This window comes from Candoia aspera, chromosome 3, assembly GCF_035149785.1.
Source record: "Candoia aspera isolate rCanAsp1 chromosome 3, rCanAsp1.hap2, whole genome shotgun sequence".
Taxonomy (NCBI): Eukaryota; Metazoa; Chordata; class Lepidosauria; order Squamata; family Boidae; genus Candoia; species Candoia aspera.
The window spans coordinates 61,466,292-61,478,778 of NC_086155.1; positions in this window are offsets into that span (position 1 = coordinate 61,466,292).

Below are 12,487 nucleotides of genomic sequence, written 5' to 3' on the forward strand. Positions count from 1 at the left end.
CTCAGCAGATCTCTCTCTTGGCTGTTCTTGCTCCTGCTGGGTATTCAGCTGCAGATTATTCTTCCACTGTTCCTCCTACTGCTTCCAGGCCACCCCATTCAAAAACAACTCCAAGTTCCTCTCTCATTGTTTAACACCCCTACTTTTTATATATTTTAGGCTATAAGACATGCCTGCATTCAAGTGTTTCGTTAGGTGTGGTTTATTGATTTTTACACTGAGCCTGGTTTTGGCACACAGGGAAAAAAACACACTTTAATCTTAAAACTATCAGTGCAATTTACCCTGCCACACATGGAAGCTGAGAATTTATTTATTTATTATTTATTTATTTATTAATCAAATTTATCACCGCCCATCTCCCAAAAGGGACTATCTACTATTATTAGGGTATTCTAGTGGTAATGAAGTATATAGAAAGGAAAAGACATATATACCCAGTGCCACATCATATTATCATTCTTAACAAAAAGATCAGTTAAAATATTGGGCCACTAATGAATACTGTAGAGCTGACAAATGATGCAACTGGCCACCCCAAATCAACACCTTACAATGGCTTTCTAAGTAATTGATATATAATAAAGAACATACACACATACACAGAGAACATTAACAGAAACATCACAGTTTGTACTATGCTTAGGTATAAACACATGACAAAGAATATTGCTTTCAACATTATGAGCAGTATGCATTTATTTCAAGTATGACAATATAAAAAAAATACTGGAAAAAATGTGTAGGACCAAAATTTAGGATGGTGCACAAGACGTAACAACTGCTGCCTTCTAATAAGTATAAACTCCCAAAGCTAAAAAGTAAGGGAATGTATAAAATAAATTTGCAAGACAGTTGCATCAGAGAAACTGGATGCTCCATAAAATGCAGAAATAATGCTAAAGGAACATTAGGCTTAAAAACAGGACCATCAGCTTTGGCTGAACTCTATTGACAAGGGACAAGTCATAAAATTTCAAGAATATCAGCATCCTGGCATGATGTAACAGCTGTTTTCCCAGAATTATTACAGATGCAATAGAAATTTATAAACATCCAAATAATTTAAAAAGGGAGGAAAGTTATCACTTGCATGGCATTTAGTGATGACTAATTGTGGATATTCTGCTCTGTTGAACACAGGCAGGATATAAAGATGTGACATTGTCATGTGCGCCGTTTCAATGTATTTGATGCATCGTAACGTTTCGCATGTCATTAATTGGATGCGTGTTTCATTTGTCTAGGGAGGATGGGAACGATTATCTTTGGGCTTTGCTTTGGAATGTATTTGTGTTATCTACTGCGCTCAAGGTTACTTTCCCAGGCTAGCAACTCTGACGATTGCTGGCACCTGTGCCGGGCGGGGCTGTTACGAGGGAGGCGGGATACGTTTGAAGCAAGGGTTTAAGTTTGTATTTGGCGCGCTTTTGCTCATTCTCAGCTTTCTCTGTATTTGTCTTTAGTACTCTAATAAATCAGATTTCATTTAGCATCCTCTTGTGAGTCTGAGTATTTGGGGCTAGGGCAATCATTACATAAAGCTGAGAATCTCAGTTCCTAACTCCGCTGGCCCCTGTCCAGGAAAGACAAGCGTCTAACCTGTGAGGGAGAGAGCCCGCGATGACCGAACCCGACATCGTGATGATGGAGGAAGGGGAACCGGACTCGACCGTGAGGCCGTCCGGCCGACCGTCCCAAGGTGGGGAGCTGTCCGCCATCAGAGAGGAGGTGAGCTCCGAGTCGGAGAGCGAAGCCGGGGGGCTGAAAACGGGCCCGGAGACCACCGTGAATTCTCCGGGCGAGCTGCTCACCTGGGATGAGACCCGAGGAGATGCCACAGCAGCGGGGGCCCCATCCTGGAGGCAGAGATACCCCTTATCCCCCAACGTGGTGCAGGTGCAGCCAACGGAGGGCTCACCCACTCCGGATCGGATCCGAGTGCTGGAGTCGAAAATGGATTCGTTGGAGGCTATCCTGAAACAGCTGAGCTTGGATGTAACCTCGTTGCGAGAGGTCCGGGAAGAATCAAGCCAGAGGCATTCAACCCCTTCTTCCCAGGGGCTGACCCCGGAACGGCGACGGGTGGTGCGGAGGCGCGAAGGGGACCAGTCGGTCCAGATGGAAATCGCAGCATCGCCTGGGCGATCGCCCCGGGGCCCCGTGCCGCCCCGAATCAGGGAGGCACAAGCCGCAGCAGCCCCGGTGGTGGGGCGCAGCCCGGCGGGAGGCGGCATGCGAGACTTCCCTGTCAAGTTTGATGGGGACCCGACCAAACTCTCGTTCTTCCTGACGAATGCGAAAGCCTATATGGAGGAATGGGGGGCGGTTTTCCAATCGGAGAAGGCAAGAATCATCACCATTGCCACCAAACTGAAGGGGAGGGCGGCAGACTGGTATGTCCAGATGTGCCAGTCGGAAGCGCCTGAACTGGAAAATCTCGAGGAGTTCCTCTGGGCGTTGAAGCAACACTTCGAGGACCCCTTAGCAAAGGAGAGAGCAAAGCGAGCCCTGAAGGAACTCAAGCAGGGGTCCCGATCAGTGGCCGATTATGCTTTGGAGTTTAAAGCGCTAGCTGGGAAGGTGGATGACTGGTCCCAAGCAACCATTATCGAGCTCTTCAAAGATGGCTTGAATACAGAGGTGCTGCGCTGGTCCCTGGGGAGGGACGACCCATACACGCTGTATGAGTGGATCCTGCTGGCAGGAAGGGCTGAACATGCCCAGGAGATCTTTGCCCAGTGGAAGACCGCCAAGTCGGGGCGGGAGGCGAAGCCCAGCCGCCCATCGACCACCGGGGGGAAACCGGGACAACGACCCTGGGACGAGGAGCGGGAGAAGCGGTACGCAAAAGGCTTGTGTCTGAGATGTGGTAAGGAGGGGCATCGAGTGGCAGCATGCCCGAAGGCAAAGGTAGAGGAACGGCCCGGAAAACCGCCGGCGAAGTCCCCTGCGTTGCCGAGGAAACAGAAAGCTGCGGTGGCTGAGACAGAGGGAGACGATGTGATGTTCTACGAAATTGAAGGGGAGACCGAAATCCCGCAGCCGGCGGGAAACGCCAGCCACCTGCTCTAAAGGGCGCCGCTGGGCAGGTGGTAGAGGATGGGCGCGAGCCTCCATCGGTGAGTGGCACTTACCGCATACTCATGGTGAAATTGAAATTGGGTTCCCAAGTCAAGACGGTGGAAGTATGGGCCATGATTGATTCGGGGTGTTCCCGGTGTCTGATGCACCCCGACGTGGTGGCAGCTTTGGAGCTCCCCACTTTCCCTCTACAACGACCCATCGCATTTACTCAATTGGATGGGTCCATGGCAGGGGGCAAACCGGTCACCCATTTTACAGGGCGGGTAGCCTTGCAACTGGGCAGTCACCAGGAAGGGTTGTCTTTTGTCGTGGCTCCCGTAGGGGGGCCATTGGTGGTGTTGGGAGTACCATGGTTGGTGCAGCAAAACCCCCAAATAAACTGGGTTTACCGGACCATCACATTTAGGGATGGGTTTTATCAAGCGGCAGAGGGGAAGGGTGCCCCAGAGGAGATGGTGGGGGTTGCGGCAGCTGCGACTCCGCCTTACCCGGCCTCTCCTCTGGAAGGCTTGCCGGCCGAGTACAGGATGTTTGCTGATGTATTCGGTGAAAAGGAAGCTGACCAGTTGCCCCCCCATCGAAAGACGGACTGTGCCATAGAACTGCTGCCCAACACTCAATTGCCTAAACCAAAAATTTATTCCATGACGCAAAAGGAACTGACTCTGTTGAGGGAATTTGTGGACAAAAATTTGGCGCGCGGATTCATTGAGCCGGCGAATTCACCCGTGGGGGCGCCGGTTCTTTTTCGCCCAAAAAAGGATGGGACATTGAGACTTTGTACGGATTTCCGCGGATTAAATGCCGTCTCAATTTCCAACAAATATCCCTTGCCATTGATAAAGGACATGTTGTCACATCTGGCCAAAGGCAAGATCTTCTCTAAACTGGATTTAAGAGAAGCCTACTATCGTGTACGAATCAAGGAGGGTGATGAGTGGAAAACTGCATTCAATTGCCCGTTGGGAGCCTTCCAGTATAAGGTGTTGCCGTTTGGGTTGGCTGGGGCCCCTGGGGTATTTATGCAATTAATCAATGAAGTTTTGCATGAACATCTGTTTAAAGGTGTACTGGTGTATTTGGATGATGTGTTGATTTATACGGAAACCATGAAAGAGCATGTAGCTCTGGTAAAGAAAGTCTTGTGTAAACTCAGATCTGCTGAATTGTATGCAAAGCTATCGAAATGTGCCTTTCATCAGACCCAAATTGACTACTTGGGGTATAGGATTTCTGATAAAGGTATAGAAATGGACCCTGCCAAGGTGCAGGCTATCATGGACTGGGAGAGTCCCCGCACCCGCAGGCAACTTCAAAGTTTCCTGGGGTTCAGCAACTACTACAGATTATTCATAAGGGGGTTCGCTGAGATTGCCTTGCCCCTAACGGAACTGCTTCGAACAAAAGGGGTGGGAGATACTAGGAGAGTCAAGAATCCCGGAGCGCTGTTGAGGTGGACGCCTGCTTGTCAAACGGCGTTTGAGCGGCTGAAAGCAGCTTTCGTCAAAGAGCCCATTTTACAACACCCTGATCCCTCAAAGCCTTTCGTTGTACAGGCAGATGCCTCCGATTATTCTATTGGCGCATTGTTGATGCAAAAAGACGAGGCAGGATGCCTCAAGCCCTGTGCCTATCTATCCCGCAAGTTCTCTGAGACTGAGAGGCGTTGGCATGTTTGGGAAAAAGAGGCATTTGCAGTAAAAGCTGCATTAGAAGCTTGGCGGCATCTGTTGGAAGGGGCAAATCATCCCTTCGAGGTATGGACTGATCATAAAAACTTGGAGGCACTTAGTACCCCTCGAAAACTGAGCCCTAAACAGACATCTGTTGCCAAGTTTGGTTTTAGATATGCTCTGCAGAAGCTAGCACCCTGGGTAGTGAAATACCAGCACACATCCATTGTCTCACATGGCATTGTTCAGAAGTCATTTCACCAATTTTTGTTTGTTGTTTATTTGTTCAGTTGCTTCCGACTCTTCGTGACTTCATGGACCAGCCCACTCCAGAGCTTCCTGTCAGTCGTCAACACCCCCAGCTCCCCTAGGGATGAGTCCATCACCTCTAGAATATCATCCATCCATCTTGCCCTTGGTCGACCCCTCTTCCTTTTGCCTTCCACTCTCCCTAGCATCAGCATCTTCTCCAGGCTGTCCTGTCTTCTCATTATGTGGCCGAAGTATTTCAGTTTTGCCTTTAATATCATTCCCTCAAGTGAGCAGTCTGGCTTTATTTCCTGGAGGATGGACTGGTTTGATCTTCTTGCAGTCCAAGGCACTCTCAGAATTTTCCTCCAACACCACAGTTCCAAAGCATCTATCTTCCTTCTCTCAGCCTTCCTTATGGTCCAGCTCTCGCAGCCGTACGTTACTACTGGGAATACCATTGCTTTAACTATGCGGACCTTTGTTGTCAGTGTGATGTCTCTGCTCTTAACTATTTTATTGAGATTTGTCATTGCTCTTCTCCCAAGAATTAAACGTCTTCTGATTTCCTGACTGCAGTCAGCATCTGCAGTAATCTTCGCACCTAGAAATACAATGTCTTTCACTGCTTCTACATTTTCTCCCTCTATTTGCCAGTTATCAATCAAGCTGGTTGCCATAATCTTGGTTTTTTTGAGGTTTAGCTGCAAACCAGCTTTTGCACTTTCTTCTTTCACCTTCATCATAAGGCTCCTCAGTTCCTCTTCGCTTTCAGCCATCAAAGTGGTATCATCTGCATATCTGAGATTGTTAATCTTTCTTCCAGCAATCTTAACCCCAGCCTTGGATTCCTCAAGCCAAGCTTGTTGCATGATGTGTTCTGCATACTAGTTGAATAGGTAGGGTGAGAGTATACAGCCCTGCCGTACTCCTTTCCCAATCTTAACCAGTCCGTTGTTCTGTGGCCTGTTCTTACTGTTGCTACTTGGTCGTTATACAGATTTTTCAGGAGGCAGACAAGATGATTTGATATCCCCATACCGCTAAGAACTTGCCACAATTTGTTATGGTCCACACAGTCAAAGGCTTTAGAATAGTCAATAAAACAGAAATAGATGTTTTTCTGAAACTCCCTGGCTTTTTCCATTATCCAGTGGATATTGGCAATTTGGTCTCTAGTTCCTCTGCCTTTTCTAAACCCAGCTTGTGCATCTGGCAATTCTCGCTCCATGAATTGCTGAAGTCTACCTTGCAGGATCTTGAGCATTACCTTACTGGCATGTGAAATGAGTGCCACTGTTCGATAGTTTGAACATTCTTTAGTGTTCCCCTTTTTTGGTATGGGGACATAAGTTGATTTTTTCCAATCTGATGGTCATTCTTGTGTTTTCCAAATTTGCTGGCATATAGCATGCATTACCTTGACAGCATCATCTTGCAAGATTTGAACAGTTCAGCTGGGATGCCGTCATCTCCTGCTGCCTTGTTATTAGCAATGCTTCTTAAGGCCCACTCAACCTCACTCTTCAGGATGTCTGGCTCCAGCTCACTGACCACACCATCAAAGCTATCCCCGATATTGTTATCCTTCCTATACAGGTCTTCTGTATATTCTTGCCACCTTTTCTTGATCTCTTCTTCTTCTGTTAGGTCCTTGCCATCTTTGCTTTTGATCATGCCCATTTTTGCCTGGAATTTACCTCCAATGTTTCTAATTTTCTGGAAGAGGTCTCTTGTCCTTCCTATTCTATTGTCTTCTTCCACTTCCGCGCATTGCTTGTTTAAAAATAATTCCTTATCTCTTCTGGCTAACCTCTGGAATTTTGCATTTAATTGGGCATATCTCCCCCTATCACTGTTGCCTTTTGCTTTCCTTCTTTCTTGGGCTACTTCTAGTGTCTCAGCAGACAGCCATTTTGCCTTCTTGGTTTTCTCTTTCTTTGGGATGTATTTTGTTGCCGCCTCCTGAACAATGTTGTGAACTTCTGTCCAGAGTTCTTCCGGGACCCTATCTACTAAGTCCAGTCCCTTAAATCTATTCTTCACCTCCACTGCATATTCCTTAGGAATATTAGTGAGCTCATATCTAGCTGATCTGTGGGTCTTCCCTAATCTCTTTAGTCTGATCCTAAATTGTGCAAGAAGAAGTTTGTGATCTGAACTACAGTCAGCTCCAGGTCTTGTTTTTACCGACTGTATAGATGTCTGCCACCTTTGGCTGCAAAGGATGTAGTCAATCTGATTTCGGTGTTGTCCATCTGGTGAAGTCCATGTATAAAGCTGTCTCTTAGGTTGTTGGAAGAGAGTGTTTGTTATGCAGAGTGAGTTGTCTTGGCAAAATTCTATCAGCCTATGTCCTGCTTCGTTTTGTTCTCCCAGGCCATGCTTACCTGTAATTCCAGGTGTCATTTGACTGACCACCTTAGTATTCCAGTCTCCTGTGATGAAAATAACATCTCTTTTAGGCATGTTGTCTAGTAGGTGCTGCAGATCCTCATAGAACTACTCTACTTCAGCTTCTTCAGCATCTGTGGTTGGGGCGTATATTTGGATCACTGTAATGTTAGATGGCTTGCCCTGAATTCGAATTGAGATCATTCTGTCCTTTTTTGGATTGTATCCAAGCACTGCTTTAGCCACTTGACTATTAATTATGAAGGCTACTCCATTTCTTCTGTGGTCCTCTTGTCCACAGTAGTAGATCTGGTGGTCATTTGATGTGAAGTGGCCCATTCCAGTCCATTTCAGTTCACTGACGCCCAAAATGTCTATCTTTAATCTTGACATCTCACCAATAACCACATCCAATTTGCCCTGGCTCATAGATCTTACATTCCAGGTTCCAATGGTGTGTTGATTCTTAGAACATCGGATTCGCCGTTCACCACCAGCACCGTCGGTCGCTAGCCGTCCTTTCGGCTTTGAGCTAGCTGTGTCATCACGTCTGGGGCTAGTTGAGCTCATCCTCTGTTCCTCCCCAGTAGCATTTTGACCATCTTCCCACCTGGGGGTCTCATCTTCCGATGGTATACCGACATATCTCTGGTTGTACTGATCCATTTAGTTTTCACGGCAAGAATACTGGGGTGGGTTGCCATTACCTTCCCCAGGGATCGCATTTAGTCTGACCTCTCTGTCATGACCTTCCCGTCTTGGGTGGCCCTTCACGGTTTAGCTCATGGCATCATTGAGGTGCTCAAGCTCCAGCACCACGACAAGGTAACAATCCTTTGCTGAAGCATTTCACCAATAGAATGCTTTTATGTGAAACAGAAACCAATTCTACCTATTTAATCAGTTGCTGTTTATTTGTCTACCATACTTCTAAACTACTCAATAACTTTCTTTTGATACATTCACACACCCACACAAGGATTTTTCAAAATGTGCAGGAGAAATAAAAGATCTTTACTCAACACTGAACAGGGCATGTAGTAGGGGTCCACTAACCTACTCTTAGGATTACATTCTGTAAGTGGGAAACAAGTGCAAGGGCAATTTGCTAACCCTGCATCAGATTCCAAAAAGATGCAGCACTCCCAGGATTGCTTTACGATTTCACCTACTGTAGGTTCACTCACAAACTTACTACTCTTATAATTCTTTGCCCTTCATACTGATAATGCAAATCAGACAGACTACCTTTTCCTTCCTCCCACCCGCTGATAAATCACAACTGGCAAAACTAGGAAAAGAGAGTGCAACTGTTGAGAGTAAAATGTAGGGTTAAAAAACCTTTCTTTCAATTTTACCTGGACATTTGTGCCTCATGAAAGGAGAAAGGTATAGGCAGTCAATCATTTTTGCTCTGTGTCTCTGTATGAGTGTGTATGAAAGAAGGTGAGAGACAGAGATTGATTTTTGCTGGAGGTGGAGTTTTGCATTGTGTTAAAGATGAGGGCAGCATAGATTTTTGGAATACCTCCCTTTCTTGAATAAGGACATATTTTGTGGCCAAGGCTTCCAGTAGGGACAGACCTATAATCAAAGCAGATTTTTGGTATTCTCTTGCAGAAGACCCCATGGGAATGAGAATTTAGGGACTCTGTCCCTTCCCTATGCAAATGTTAAGTCTGTGTGAAAAACAGCCCAGCCTGAACAAGACATATTAACTCAATTCCCCAATTTGCCATCAATGAAACACGAGCCAATCATTTCTGACCATTAACAAGCAATCAGTTTAAAACAGGATGGACAGCCAGCATCCATAATTCCTAATTATGTCAAATACCTTTCCCTGAGAGTCCCAAAATTAATTACGCAGAGATCTGTAGGAGGGTTCTTGTTTCTGAGAATGTCTGGCAGTTTAAAGTAGTAAACACACACAGGCACACAAATCAGGCAGCAAAAACAGCTAGTGACAGGCAGTTGAAAAAGGCATTGCAAGCATGAGCCATGGAAGTGAATTCTACATGTTCAAAACTAGTAGCCAGGGTAGCTGAACTGGTGGGATTAGGCAGGAGAGAATCAGAGTGATGTAGTGGTTAAGATGTTCAACTACAGTAGGACTGAGGAGACCCAGATTTAATTCCACCTTTAATCATGGAAGCTTAGCCTAACTTATCCAAAAGGTTTGCTTTGAGAAAAACTGGAACCTCTGTGTAGGCTATCTTGAATTTCTGGAGAAAAGGCAGGATATAGATCTAACAATGAAATAAAATATATGCTAATGTTCCCTGAAATTGTATTTTTGGGGATGTAGGAGGCTAACACAATAAATAATAATCAGTCTTCCATGTATTTTCCTCTGTGAAAAAGGTAGGCTGGAGAAAAGAATCAGTGAGTTAGATGTAATCTGTAGAACTACTTCTCCCTTCCTCAACACTGTATGTCTTTTACTGCAGGGGTGGGCAGCCTTCTCAGCCAATCTTGGAGAGTTCTAGAGATTGCACAGTTGAGATGGACAACCACATGTGGCTCTTCCTACTGAAAAATACCCTGCTTACATGGCACAGTTGACAATAGAAGTGTTCTGCTTAAATGCAGGAGCAGGAGGGATCAACAACAGATTCCAATGGTCCTGTTGCATGGTCTGGGAAACAACTGAAATGCTAACAGAGTCCACATTTTAAATGTGCCATAGATCCAAGATGGGAACCAAAACTGCAAACAAGCACCTGGCTCCAGATAACATAAGTTGTAAGAAACCCATTTGGGTAATCAAGTCAGATTCACAACACAGAATTATATGCACTAGATTCTTGAGAATTTATTTATTACCAAAAGATGGAAGAAAACACTATTATTTACTTAACATAATTAAGGAAGTGGGTGAGGACTGAACCAAGATTTTTTTCTCACCCATCCTATTCACTGGAGAACTGAATCGCTTTCCAGCAGTGCTGATTCTTTACTGCAAATCCATCTAGTTGCAAGTATTTCCAGTGTATGACACTAAAGAAAATTTTTAAAATTTCTAGAATTTGTGAGTCAGAAATTCTGGAGTTTTCATAGGGGAGCCCGATATATAGAACAGTAGTAATATTAGCTACAAGCAAAATGTATTGCTGTACATATGCCCACGATTGCAACTTTCTTTTGATACATTCACACACCCACACAAGTTGCCATTGCAAGAGATTCCTGTTTCCCATCAGATTATGAGAGAAATTCAGTGTCATAAAATTTCCCGCGGAAAGCAAATTTAGCTCTGCCTTCTTTTCAAATTCAGTTCCAGCATAGATTACAACTGGGAGAAATCCAATCAAATACTGAACTGGAGTTCAACAACATCTAGAGGATCATGTATAGTCCATCTGTGATTGATCTCTTCTTGGACCACCCTAATGTTCATTAGGACAACTAGATCTGGGTTGCAAAAATCCAGATGGCTATTAGATGGCAACAAAGCAATACAGAAAACTAATTCTTTACTGCCATCTAGTGGTTATCAAGATTTTTGCAGTCCAGATTGGATAGCCCTAGTGTCCTGACTAAGCAAGAACCACACCGAGACGAGGAAGATGTCTCTAGTGCTTTATTATTGCTATAGTAGACAGAAAATCCTACCAAACTGAAGAAGCGTGGGAAAACCCAGACAAATAAACCCGCAAAAGTCAAGGTGGGTCTGTTCTATGTCTCTTTGAATAACAGCTCAAAGTCTCTAAACTACGCATGCGTTTTTGCCCCTGGATAGTGGCCCCCTCCTGCTCACCATCAGTACTCATGACACCTAGTTTCTATTACAACACATCCCTGGAGTGTGACCATCTGGAAGAAGGATGCAGTATAGGTAGCACTAAAAGCAGAAAGTATAAAGTATTTGAAATGGAAAGATGCATCACAAAGTCATTTAACCAATTCCCAAATCCACACTATCATTTATTTCATGTGAAATTAAGGAGAATAGGATGGTTCTAACGTTGACAACTGTACATGGAATGAAAACCATTCCTGGTGCTTCTCCTAGAAGAAAGCACTTAACCCTCCAACTTTTCTTTCCCTTCTTGCTCTGCAAAAAGGCACATTCTACATTTCAGCATTTGTCATGCAGGTCTATGCTCAAAATGTGGGGCTACGTTGTTCCAGCCAACATTTTGATTGCTAAGCATTTGACAGGGTAATTATTGTAATCTGGTATTTTGTTGAGCCCTGCTGGAGGCTGTCCAAGCAATGCAAATCTTTCTGAATTCTATAAATGGATCTTTTTCATTTAGCCCACGCAAATGTGTCACAGTTTAATGCTGAAAGGATTTTTTTCCCCTATCTTCAGCAGCAGCTACAAGCACTGAGATCTGCATTTAAAATGTGCAGACACACATAGGAGTAAAACTGGCAGATTATAATTATCAATTGACAAGGGGGAAAACAAAAATTAATTTCTGAGGCAAAACATATAATTTGCTGTTAAACTGTAATAGCTATTCCATTTCTTATGCAATTTACTGCTGTACAAAATCAGACTTAAGTTGTCTAGGATTCCAGCAGCTTCTCTCCCCTGCCTTAAACTATTCCAAAGTCTTCAGGGATGACTCCAAGAAGTGAAGGACATTATTCTGAAATGGTTCTCACTATCCCAATTGCTCCCCCAATTTTCAATCCTAGAATACTTGTATTTACTGCCTCACAAGAATCTTGCTACCTATGTAATTGTGACCTTTATTTTCCTGTTACACTTCTGAGTTTTAGCTTCTCAGCCTTTTGGCTAAGATCAAGTGTAGTTGATACAAAACAAGACAGTAGAAAGAATAAAAAAATACAGTAATGGGGGAGGGAATCATTTTTAAAAAGGCAGCATGATTCTGGAGCACTTTTACCATGTAAATGCCTAAGTGAAAAAGCTTGCCCTCAATTTTCATTTAGAATTGGAGAGCATGGGGGCAAACCACACCTCCTTTGAGAGATGATTGATAGCATAGTTGACAATAGGGGAGTCATGCTTCCAAAATGATTCAAAAGAAATGTTTTGGGCTTCAGGTGAAACATGCATGCCTTTTTTCAGACTTCCTCACAAGCCTGGAACAAAGATTCTGCTGCTT